The sequence below is a fragment of the Zonotrichia albicollis genome, chromosome 4, assembly GCF_047830755.1.
Source record: "Zonotrichia albicollis isolate bZonAlb1 chromosome 4, bZonAlb1.hap1, whole genome shotgun sequence".
Lineage (NCBI taxonomy): Eukaryota > Metazoa > Chordata > Aves > Passeriformes > Passerellidae > Zonotrichia > Zonotrichia albicollis.
Window position 1 is genome coordinate 24,783,978 of NC_133822.1, and position 11,933 is coordinate 24,795,910.

The window sequence follows — 11,933 nt, forward strand, 5'->3', positions numbered from 1 at the left end:
TGGGAAGCAAAGGAGTCAAATTGGTCAGGGAATCAGAGGCCTCACAGGCAGCTTCCTTATTTAGAGAGGAAGGTGTAAAAACAGTTCTGGACCTCATCAGTGAGCAATGAGAGGTTTGCAGCCACTTCCTTGGTGGCACGATCGGCGGGTGCTTGTCGGGGCACCTCAATACTTGGGGACAATCGGCTTGAGGTGGCCACAGCTCTTTTTGTGCCCCCCCTGCAAAGCCAAGGCGCCTCTTAGTGAGCGACCCACGTGCTAACCTCTGTCTGTGCCTCTGCAGGGAGTGCTCCTGGCTGGCTAAAGGAGAGGTAAGCCATGCAGCAGGGACAGAAGCCCCAGCTCCTGCAGGTTTTATCCCAGTGGGAATTCTGCTGAGCAGGAAACATAGGCTGGAGCATTGATCTTGCAGTGACACATAGATGGGAACATTAGGTCTTCCTGTTTTTCACTGAGGTGACTTCCAGATGATCACATTTACTTCCAGGTCATCACATTTACCTGGGGAGGGTGTGTTCCTCCTGCAGGGGGGCAATAGTATTTGCAGGAGAAAGACAAGGATTTAGGTGGTGTGTTAAAGATGAGGAAAAAGTGAGATGGCCACAGTTTACCAGTGTTTCACTGTCTCCTTTCCTCAAGCTCAAATACTCACCATTTTTATAATTAATGACCATCTTAATTTGCCTCTCCTGCTCAGACTGTGTTGTTTCCCCTCATTTTCCACTGTAGCTGTTTCAGCTCCTTTGGAGTTGGACAGATCAGACTTTTATCTTAATTAGTTTCACAGAAGTTATCAAGACATAAGACAGAGGGAAACGGTTTATACAGAGATTTATACAAATACTTTTGTCAATATGTCTGTCAGCTTCTCATAGCACAGGCCTTGCATCTTCTGTGTCATTTGAGAAGCCTGCTAATGAGGGGAGTACCAGGAAGCCTAATTAAACTGAGCACTCCCAGTGTGACAGTTCCACATTCAGCAGCAGAGGTGTAATACAAGGCCTGGGACACTGCAGACTCCCCAGCAGGAGCCCTGTGAGGTGAAGGGGAGGCCCTGGCAGCCTTGAGGCAGGAGATCAGTCAGTGATGTATGTGAATATTGTCAGTGATGTATTTGAATATTGATTGCTCTCAGGAGACAGGCTCAGCTATAAAATAATTGGGAACCATAAGGCTAGGCCCTGGCTTGTGCCAGGTGACATTTCAAGGTCTCTGTGCCTTTGCTGAAGCTGAACTTGACTATCACAGAATCACAGAATAACCTGAGCTAGAATGGACCCACTAGGATCGTGCAAGTCCAATGCCTGGCTCTGCACAGGACACCCCAGCAATCCCACCCTGTGCCTGAGAGCCTTGTCCAAACACTCCCTGAACTCTGGCAGGCTTGGGGCAGTGGCCAAAGGAAGGATATCTTTTGCTGACAAAGAATATCTTCAGATCCTTTTCTCTCCTGCTTTCTACTTTATCTGATGATTTTTTCATCTATATAAAGTGCATATATCATTTTTAGGAAGAAATAATACTAGTATTTTACACCCTCTTATCATAGCTGCAGTCTTCATGAGAGGCCAGCATCACTGGGAAACAAAGCCAAGGGTCCCTGTTCCAAGCATGGGGCACTGATTTTCCAGTTTTTCTTATGCTGCAGTCTGAAACCTGCCCATTCCCAATGCATGTGACTCCTGCCAACACTGTCTGGTCTCAGAGCCATCACTGCCTGTAAAAACATGCATTGTAATATTTTCTTTCCTGTTTATTTCCTCCCCTAGAGAACTTTTCAAGTGTAATGGGTGCAGAGCTGGATTTCCATCCTCAGCTTTAATCACCTTTGCATCTTTATGTCTCATTCATCAGAGCAAAGATAAACCATGGGCTAATTGAACTCCTGTAACTTTTACTGGCACATCTGCCCCTGTGGATTCCCCCTAAGGTGTCCTGATGGCCCAAGTTAAAGGAACACTTTGTAGGATGCACCATGTCTCATCCCAGTACCCTTGATCCTAGAAGTAAAAACAAATAGTCAGACACAAAACAAACAAAGATAATTTCTGACTTGTCTATGGGATGCATTGGTTTGTATTTTAGTCAGTCCAGCTGGAAAGTGGCTGCTGAGGGCTGTGGTGACCCAGGAGACAGCCTTGATCCAGCAGTTTCCTGCTGAGCAATCTGACAGCATTCTGTATGGAAAGGGTGCACAGATTACTTGCTTGCAAAAATTCCAGACTTTTCTTTCCTGTAAACCAAACCAAAGAGCTAAAATTTGTGATTTCACTGGGACACCTGGTTCTCTTAAGACCCAGAGCCCTGGTGTCTGGCCCCAAGTGTGTGCAGCTGGGAGATGAAGTGCATTCTGCAGTCTTGTACTGCTCAGCAATTCTGCATCAGAGTTGAAATGAGTCTTGAACCATTCTCCAGCTGGATCTGTGGCCAGCAGGTTGCCAAGTTTCTGTGTATTAGCATTTGAACTGCCATGTAAAGTCTTGAGCTTCTGATTCAATCAGGCAAGCCTTGTTTGCTCTAAAAAATGTCTCATTCTGCTTAAATTTGTCCTCTTGGCCCATGAAGTGACTGTTTCCAGAAAACAGACTGTAACCTTCTGACTTTCAGGTAGCATGTTGTCCTGGCTCCATGTGCCCAGTGAAATTTGGAAGGGAGACACCAATAGCATTTGCAGTAAAATAAACCCTGTGAACTCCAAAAACTAGTAAAAATTTACTTCAGCAATCAAACTCTGCTTACTTGAACTCTTAAGACCTGGGGTGACAGTGCTCACTGCCTAACTAAACGAAAAAGTTTTCATTGTCAGTATTTCAGCACAACATTAAAATAACCCCTCTTTGGAGCACAGCAGTTCAGATCCACTTTCAGATAGTCTAAGAAAAGTCCTGCAGCTGAGCAGTAACACGATACGGATGCAAAACACATCTTTCAAAAAATGTGTGATGACTTAGGGTCCTAAGTTCCATTTTCAAATCTGTTAAAATTCTCTCCCTATTTTAAGGCCTGGAAAGAGCAATCCCTCATTCAAGCACAGAAGGATGGACTAAAATTGCTCACCTTGCCTGTGAAGATCCAAGCTGATGGTGGACAGTGGAGAAGGGAGATTTCCAGGTGACAAATCTGCCTGTTGTGGCAGGGCAGGTGTTGCAGACTCTGGACAAGTTGCATAAAAGTCTGTAAGCCCAAGTATGACCATGGAGCCCCATCTCATCACCTTTAGGTTAATGGGGTTTGCTGACCAGTGTGGAGAGATTTGTAATGCACATACCAGGACTGTTATGAATTACATATTAATCACAATCTGAAAACAGCATAAAAAAAATAACAAAGCAAGGGTTGCAGAGCTGTATTGACACCCAAGGACTCCACTCAACTGTAGAACTGGTAACACTGAATTGAGTGTTATTCCCTTGATGCCAACAACATCAGGGAACACTGATGTTGTTGGCTTCAAGGCTGATTTGGATAGAACCACAGAAGAGATGATTAATCAGCAGAAGAACTGAGCTCTGGTAGCAGGAGGATAACAGAAAGGGCTGTAGCACACTGTATTTGTTATTTCTCTTCCCACTACCCATCAGAGAGGCAGCTTTGCTGTCACACTGATCCCCAAAATGAATAAGCCGGATAACAGACAGCAACCTTGCCTAAGAGCCTTGGCAGCTGATGAGCTCTTGGAGGCTGAAGTGAGCAAACTTCTGACCCAAAACTGTTCCCTCATTGCAGCTGCTGACTCCCAAAGCATGTAAAAGACTTTTTCAAACATGGTTTGTCATCACCAGTCACAAGGAAGCCAAGATATTAACAGGGAACCTCCACTTTGTCACACACACAGAGGTCCTGGTGAGGACACTCAGACACACCTGGGTAGGACAGTGTGCAAATTTAACAACTTAGAGTCATCTCAAATAATTATCTTCCCATTTCTCTGCAGGGAAATCTCTCACTGAAATTTCACATGCCAATTTCTTACAGGCAAGCCCAAATCAAAACCAGCTTCCTTCTGTTTTCTTTTTGGAGGGAAATGGGAAAAATTATCTACTCCCACAAGAAACTCTGGAGGATTTAGGACTAGGTGGATGCTAGCTTGCTTGGAAAAAGATCTTGGTTTATTCATGCTGAGCTCATTCTCTGCAGAGGGTATGTCAAGCACAGAGACAGTCAGATATGCCCATCTTTGTTCTCCTGAGCTGGCCAGGTGTCCCTCTCCATGTCCCACAGAAATGGGAATGGCTGTCAGAAAAGAGAGCAGTGACTCCATGGCAGACCTGTGGCTTCCCACCTGGTGCTGTGCCCACCAGCCCACACTGCTTCTCTCATCACCTCTCAGCTGTTCCCCCTCCACAAGGACAGGCAGTCCAAGGGTAAAAGGCCGAGCTGAAGAAAACAGAAGTGACAGCCACCACCCCCACAGGGATCAGCCTGGAGTTATTTATTAGAAGAGATGAATGACAAGGGCCATGTTTAATTTGGTTTGTTTGTTTCGTGCACAGTTTGCTCATTACAGCAGGGACATTGCAGGAACAGGGATGCTAAGTGCCACATCTAAGTAACATTTTGAGTAGGAAAGCAAAAAAACCCCTTGGTTTTTATTGTTGTTGGTGATGAGATTCTGTCCAGTGGCCCAGCTGACCTCTGTGTGATTCCTGACCATAGAACTATTCATATTAAATTATTTAATAATCATAGAAGGTTAAAGGCAATTTCAGGTTATTGTGTCTTCCTTGTGTTGTGCACCAATAGCTCAGTTGAGGAATTTCTCTTGCATGCCAATTCTTCATCCATTGGTCTGGATCATCTCTAATATTTCATAGGAGAATTCTGAAACCTTTTGTGTAGTCACCTGAACTTTTCCCTGGGTTTTTCAAGTGTTTGAGTTGGTTTTTTTGCCTGCATGAGAGGCAACACCTGAAGGTCTAAACCTTATAATTCATCATTCAAGCAGTTGTGATTCATTGTTTAATTTCCACAGAAAGGATCCTGGTTTTGGCATCTCCTCCTTTCCTCTTCTGCCACCCTGCTCCCATTCCCTCTGCACTCTGCTCATTCTACCTGCACATTCCTGCAGAGAGCTGTTAGGGTTGCTCCCTGTTGGCATCTTCTGTGCTTGAAGAAGGGATGCATTTATGGCACAATGTTCTGAATTCTCCAAAGAAGGATGACAGAATTACATCCCTGATGATAGCCAGAACCTTATTCACAAGGCGTCCTTCCAAGGCAAACAGAAGCTTTTTTCCCTTCGGTCAAAAATGCTCCAAACAGCTTAGCAGTCTCTTGATCCCTCAGAAGCTGCTGAGAACACCTTCAGCCTCTCCTTTGAACACCTTCAACGTGCTCTCTGTGCATCCCTGGGGCTGTCTACTGGACTTCCTCCAGTCTGTTGACTTCTCCCCTGTGCTAGGATGCCCTAAACTGACCATAGCACACCAGATGTGCCAGGGATGGGAAATAACCCTTCCCTCACCCCTTGGCCTCCTGGCCACCTTTGGGCTAAACCAGCCCAGTCTGTGGCTGTCCTGCCTCACCACAACTATGGATTTGGGTTCAGCTCTCTGCACCACGATCCCCAGCCTCTTCTCAAAGCAAAGCTGCTCCACAGTCAATCAGTGCCCAGCCTGGACTATTGCCAGGAATAATGTATTCCCAGGGTCAAGGCTCTGCATTTCTTAATGCCAGCCTGCACAAGAATCCTGTCAATCCATTGTTCCAGCTTTTCAGGGGCCAGCTGGATGCCAGCCCTACCCTCATTGTATATTCTTTTCCTACAATTTATTGTTGCCAACTGCAGACTTGCAGGTTAGGGAAAATAAACTAATCTGGGAGTAGTGATGGATTCTTCCTCAAATGCCTGCCACATTCATGCAGGATGTTTTTTCCACTCTCCAAATTATTGTTCATTGTGATTTGGTCCTATGTGGTCATCACACATAGAAAAATACAATATTAAAAAAACTAATTTGGTTTCTGCTAGCAAAGACCTCATTCTTTAGCTTAATTTTTTTACATTCATGTTTTTCTGTGTGTGATTTTAGATGTTTTCCTCATAATCCATGACTACACAATACATTTGAATCCCCAAGGCACAGCCTACAGACAATGTGAGATGAGTAAATGCAGTTCTAATCTGGTTGATTACAGTGGTCATTCAATATTGTTTTTAAGGCTGCCAAGTCCTGTTTTCAGAAGGGAACTTGTCTCTCTGTGTCAAAATATCCTCTGCTTTCAGTGCATCAAGGAGACCTCAATATTGGTGCCATTTTTCCCACTGGAGTCTGGGATCTTCTGAAGAGCTGGCTGTGAGTAACTAGGACATCAGTATCCTCTCTACAAAAATCATGCAGGTTTGTGAGTTTCGCTGGTTCAAAGCTGTCTTTTTCTTTGCCTTGAAATGATAATTTCCAGTAGTCACTCTAAACAGTAGCAAATGTGAGTCCAAAGGAAACTTTTTGTGTTTAAGGCTGCAGCCACCTTGTCATTTCTTCGTCAGGAGCCACCGTGTGAGGTATTTGTTGTGATGGTTTTTAACATATGGAAGATCAAAATCAGATTCCTAAAATATTCTGAAAACCAGTTATAGCTTTAACAGTGACCGTGGTTAAATTTAAAGCCTAAGTAATTTGTTCTATTAAAAAGCCCAAGTCTTATTTTTATCAAGTGATGTTATGAGGGCATGATCTAAATCAGCCAAAAGCTCTTGTAGCTACAAGAGCTTCACTTCTGCAATTTTTAACAGCCCAGTTAAGTTGGTGCAGCTCCTTGTGCATGTTGTTAGTACAGAATTCCTCCTCTGACACTGACCAGATCTTCAGAAGATGAAACATTTGAAGAAGACAAGCAAAGAAAATGCAAGAGCTGAATGACAATGTTTTATTTATTTTTCCCCTGAGTCTCATTTGGACAGGGTCAGGTTGTGATGGGTGCACAGGACTGGGAAATAAACCCATACATTTCATGCATTCATGTAACTCTTCTGTCATCCCTCTCCAGGCTGTCCTGCACTTCTCCTTGTGCAAGGGCCCAGTTTAGGATGCTGCTGCTGCTGCTGTGCAGCAATTCCAAGCATCCTTCCAGCAGAATGTGTATTCCACACAGGATTAGAGAATGGTTTGTCTGATGCTCACTGGACAGGCGGTGTGGAGCAGGGTCAAGGCAAGCATGCAGCAGAGCTCTGAAATTTCCTTTTTGATCAAGCAAGGAGTGAACATATGTTGGCAGATGGAATGTGTGCTCAGCTTACTTTAGTGGAGTTTCAGCACTGACCTTTTGCTGCATTCCTCCAGCAGCAGTAAAATGGTTCTGCTTAAGTAAACTGACATAGACCACGTGCAAACCCAGCTGTCTTCTCCAGCCCACCATTTCTCCTACTGTTACAAGAAGCCTGGATGCATGGGAATGTTGTAATTCAATGTGTAATAACCTCTCATGGAAATAATGTTGTGAAAATTAATGGTGCTCATGACACAATAATCTCCACCTTGAAGAGTCAGTTTAAGGACTGGCCACAGAAGTGCACATTAATAGTTCCTGGGTTGCTGTACTTTATATTAAAGTCTTCCTGACACAAACAGGAAGTTAAAGGCTCTTACACCACTCCAGCTTGGCTCATCCTTACTTCTCTTTGACTGCTTTATGTTTTCCATCCTTTGTTTCTCTAAGTGTCTGGCAGATCTGGCTCTCTATTTCTGCACAATAAAAATGAAGATGGGTTAGGCAGGAGTAGGTATCCAGCAGGCCAGTTATTAGTGGGCACAATGTTTCTCTAAAGAGATACTCGTGACAGCACCATGAGCAAAAAGAAGAAAATACAAAAAAGACTTGACTGCACCATGTATTACACAGAGCCTGCCCTTCCCAATTCTTGATGCCTTTTTCATGGAATCATAAAATCATTTGGGCTAGAAGTGACCTTTAAAGGCCACATAGCCCAACCCCCCTGCAATGAGCAGGGAGAGCTTCAACAGATCAGGTTGCTCAGAGCCCTGCTCAGCCTGACCTTGACTGTTCCAGAGATGAGGCATCCTCCACCTCTCTGGGCAACCTCCTATCACCTTGATGTCCCTCCTCTGCACTGCCTCCAGCAGCTCCATGTCCTTCCTGTGCTGGGCCCCCAGAGCTGGGCCACTACTCCAGCTTGTCCGGGTCCCTCTGGATGGCAAGCTGTCCTTCAGGCGTGTCACTGCACCCTCAGCTTGGTGCCATCTGCAAACTTGCTGAATATGCAATCAATCTCAATGTCCATGTCATAGATGAAGACATCAAGAATTACTCGGTCCCATTGCAGGCTCCTGGGGGACACCACTTCTCAGCCATCAGGAGGGGCTGACTCACCTGCTGGGTCTCACATCCAGGCAAAGAGGCTGACTGTCCTCATCCATAAATACCTACATGCTGTAAAATAATCATCAGGAGAAGAAAAATTAGAAAATGCTGTTGCCCTCTTGCAGCAAAAGATTTCCCACTGTAAGCCAAAGTAAGATATAAATGTGGTGAGTGCCATTTTGCATGTAGCAACATCAGTTGGCATAACTTGCTCATAATTGACGGACTGCTTGAAAGAAAGAACCACTTTCAGTGGGCAGGGAGAAATGCCTAAAATGGCTAAAAACACATCCAAGATAACAACTGGTGGTCAGGCAGCGGTTTCCAAACAACTACTCAACAGAAGCACTCACATCCTCTTGTGTAGCTAGCTGGTCAAGCCTGGGGCCAAGCTCCTGCCAATGATCCGCTGCAATTTCCATCTTTTGACTGGTGAGCAGGGAGAGAGATTCATTTCTCAGAAAGGGAGCCTTGGCTGGCCTGTGCTGGTGGGATTTCCGCTGTGGGAATAGGCACGGAGCACACTGGTAACTTGGGTGCTGCACGCACCAGGAGGGGCGGAAGGAAGCAACCCTGACTGTGGGGTCAGGCTATTTCTGCTGGGATTTAAAACTGCTCCTTGGAACAGGGTTGAAACAGTCACTATAAATGACTTGCATGAAAGAGCACAGAGCATTTTGGAGGATTATAATTTATGCCAGGCAGAAGCTGTTATGGTTCAGTTTAAGGAGCTTAAAATAAGACTTTTGGGAGACAACCAAACCAGCTTCAACTCTGGTAACTGCTCAGTTCAAGATACTCCTAAATTGATATGTACAGGGTCTGTTCCTTCCTGGGGGCCAAGGGCTTTGAACTCCCGTTGAAAACACTGAATCTCAAAGATGCTCTGATGATATTTGGCATTGTTGAGAGTGAGCCAATGACCATTAGAAAAGAACTGATAGTGCCTTGGAGCATATGATTCTCTTAACCCTTCATCTAAACCTGAATTAATTTAATTTAAGGATTTCTCCCCAAGGCTTTGTCTTTCATGGAAGGTACCTCTTGTAGGAATGTGGAGTTTTCCTCCGTGGGATACTCCTTTCTGCAGATTTAAAATCAATCACCTTATTAAGCCAACTGGAATGAAGCACATGTGTCTGGACCCTGATCATCATCCACGTGCTTCCTAAAGATGGAACAGAGAGAGGGAGAAATCAATTAATTTCTGCTGACCAAACAGAAAGGCAGAGATGAAGTCTTGTCTTGCCATCTCCCAGGCAACTTAAGAGTACTTTATATCACAAAGGCATAGCCGTATCCTCCTGTTTTCTTGGAAATGACACAGTGGCTATCACTCCATTCTCAGAGAAATATGTGTACAGTATGACACTGATTTCTAAGTTCCCAGACATATTGCTTCTCTAAAACTTCCCGATTTTTCTTTATTAGTTTTATCACTGTGAGTTAAGTCAAAACTCTTACTGGAACATGCAGTCCAAACCTGCTTCCTCTTTAGTCTTTGCATCTTTTAAATGTTTACAGATGGTTTTCATATTCCCCTTCAGTTGCCATTTAGCCAGTGTTGCTCTGTGTATATCTCTTCAAACTTAACACCCTGGGAAGGGCACACAAGGCCAAATCCTGCTCTCAGTTACATTTCTGTAATTTTGGAGTAACTCAGCAAACTTGATAGACATTGAATTGACACAAGCAACACACAGAGCAGAAGGCGAATGCCAAAATATAAAACAGGATGTCAGTCAAAGCTAACATCACATCCTATAGGCCACAGACTGCACAAAGTTGGTGCCTTTTCTATCATGGCATTTTTTGCTGCATTCTCAGTGACTAGAGTGAAGATTTAGAAGTGGTTGTGAACTGCAACCTCCATGAGGGAGATGCCAGCACCCACCATGGCTCCTCTGGCAAGTGAGATACAGCACATCATTGTGTTCTGGTCCATGCAGAGTGCTTGAGTGACTTAACACTGATTTTATAAGAGGTTTTCTATGTTACATAGAATATTTGATACTAGATACTTCATATTTCTCTCTGTGTTAAAAACATGACACAAGAACCTTGTTTTGTTCAGTGACTTTTTTCCCTATGGGTACTGATAATTACTCCAGCAGAGAACATTTCTCCACCTTTTCTCAGCCCTTCATAGGGCTTGTTGAAAATACTGTTCTATGTCTGTTCTGAAAGTGGAGAAACTGGCCAATGAGACCAGAACTAAGCATCACAAACTGAAGTCCCCAGTCCATTTCCCAATTAAAAAAATATGTCACATTTTTTTAATTGGGAAAGTGCGTGCCCAGAGGAAGTGCTTGCTCAAGCTGTCTCATCTTCTTCAAACTGCACTTGGCAGAGCTTGCAACACTGACTTCACATCCTCAGTTGACTCATTTCCATGGCTTTTCTCTTTTGCAGCCTTTATTATAAAGGGTGAATGTTGTTTTCCTCCCTTTGCAGGTTATTCTGACAGAAGTGGGAAAGGAAATAGAGAACTATGAACCACCATTCTTTACCCAGAATCTGGCCTAACCTCCAAGGAATAACCTTCAAAACAACTTGCTTCTAAATATTGGGGTAAGATTACACCTTAGTGTTTAATTGCTGTTATACCATAAAATCAAGCTCTTCAACTTATGCAACTTGAAATAAAACTGTTTGTCCTTATATATAATAATAACAACAACATATTCTTCTAATTCTGTGGTCCCTTAGGACAACAGTCCTGTGGTTGCTACTGACCTCTATCACATCCAGTATATAGCATGAAGTAATAAATTTATTTTTATGCAGCACTGATGGTGTGTCCTGAGAGCTCCATGAGGCAAAGATACAAGAAGAGGAGAGGCATCTCTTTACTCAGCTGACCTGGTGTGAATACCAGGGGATAGCTCTGTATTTTTGGGTAGAGCACTGGCAAAAAAACCCCAGTAAATGAGGCATGAAAGACTAATGCTCAAAATACTACACAAGTATAAATTAAACTTTCCTCTGATGAGGGGAAAATGAGGTACAGATACAACAAACTGATCAATTTTTAAGCCCACAGAAATACCAGAATGGGGTTAGAATGTGCAATCTCAATCCTCTCAGATGGAGCTGGTTTTCTTTAAAGCCCCTTTCAGCCCAAACCATTCCATGATAATTTCCTCCCTTACATTATATCCCCTCTTCATAATCACCTTCTGTGGCTTCATTCACCTCTCATACAAGAGGAAAAATTATAAGACAACACTTTCATCATTAAGATTTCACTGTCCAGAGTGAATTATTGCAGAAGAAAGGATCTCAGGTAGGACTCCCACCTGTCAGGGCAGTGCCACCTTCTAACAGTGACATTTCTGGCATTGCAGCAGGGGAGAAGCACCTGGCCAGGGCAAGGTCTGTGCATGTGTTTGCCTGCCTGCATTCTCCTCCTGTTTGTCAGCAGCTCCCACAGAAGCAAACAGACACAGGCCGCAGAGCTGGTGACAAGAGGCAAAGGGCACTAAGCGATATTCTTGACAAATCCAGACTCTTGGCATATTTTTTCCTTGCAATAACCTCAGTTCAGACTCTGTAAAGGGCACCTGCAGTTTACAGTGGCCACCATGAGCAAGTTAAAGAAGCTGAACAATGGC

The 11,933-nt window shown here is 44.0% G+C and overlaps 1 long non-coding RNA gene across 1 annotated transcript; it reads left to right on the forward strand.

The window, feature by feature from the left end:
• Positions 1-124: 124 nt before the first annotated feature.
• On the forward strand, positions 125-10,893 carry LOC141728921 (uncharacterized). The gene is made up of 4 exons (XR_012580173.1): positions 125-311; positions 3,002-3,111; positions 6,227-6,341; positions 10,774-10,893. It is a non-coding gene; the product is annotated as an uncharacterized LOC141728921 (long non-coding RNA).
• The last annotated feature ends 1,040 nt before the right edge of the window (positions 10,894-11,933 follow it).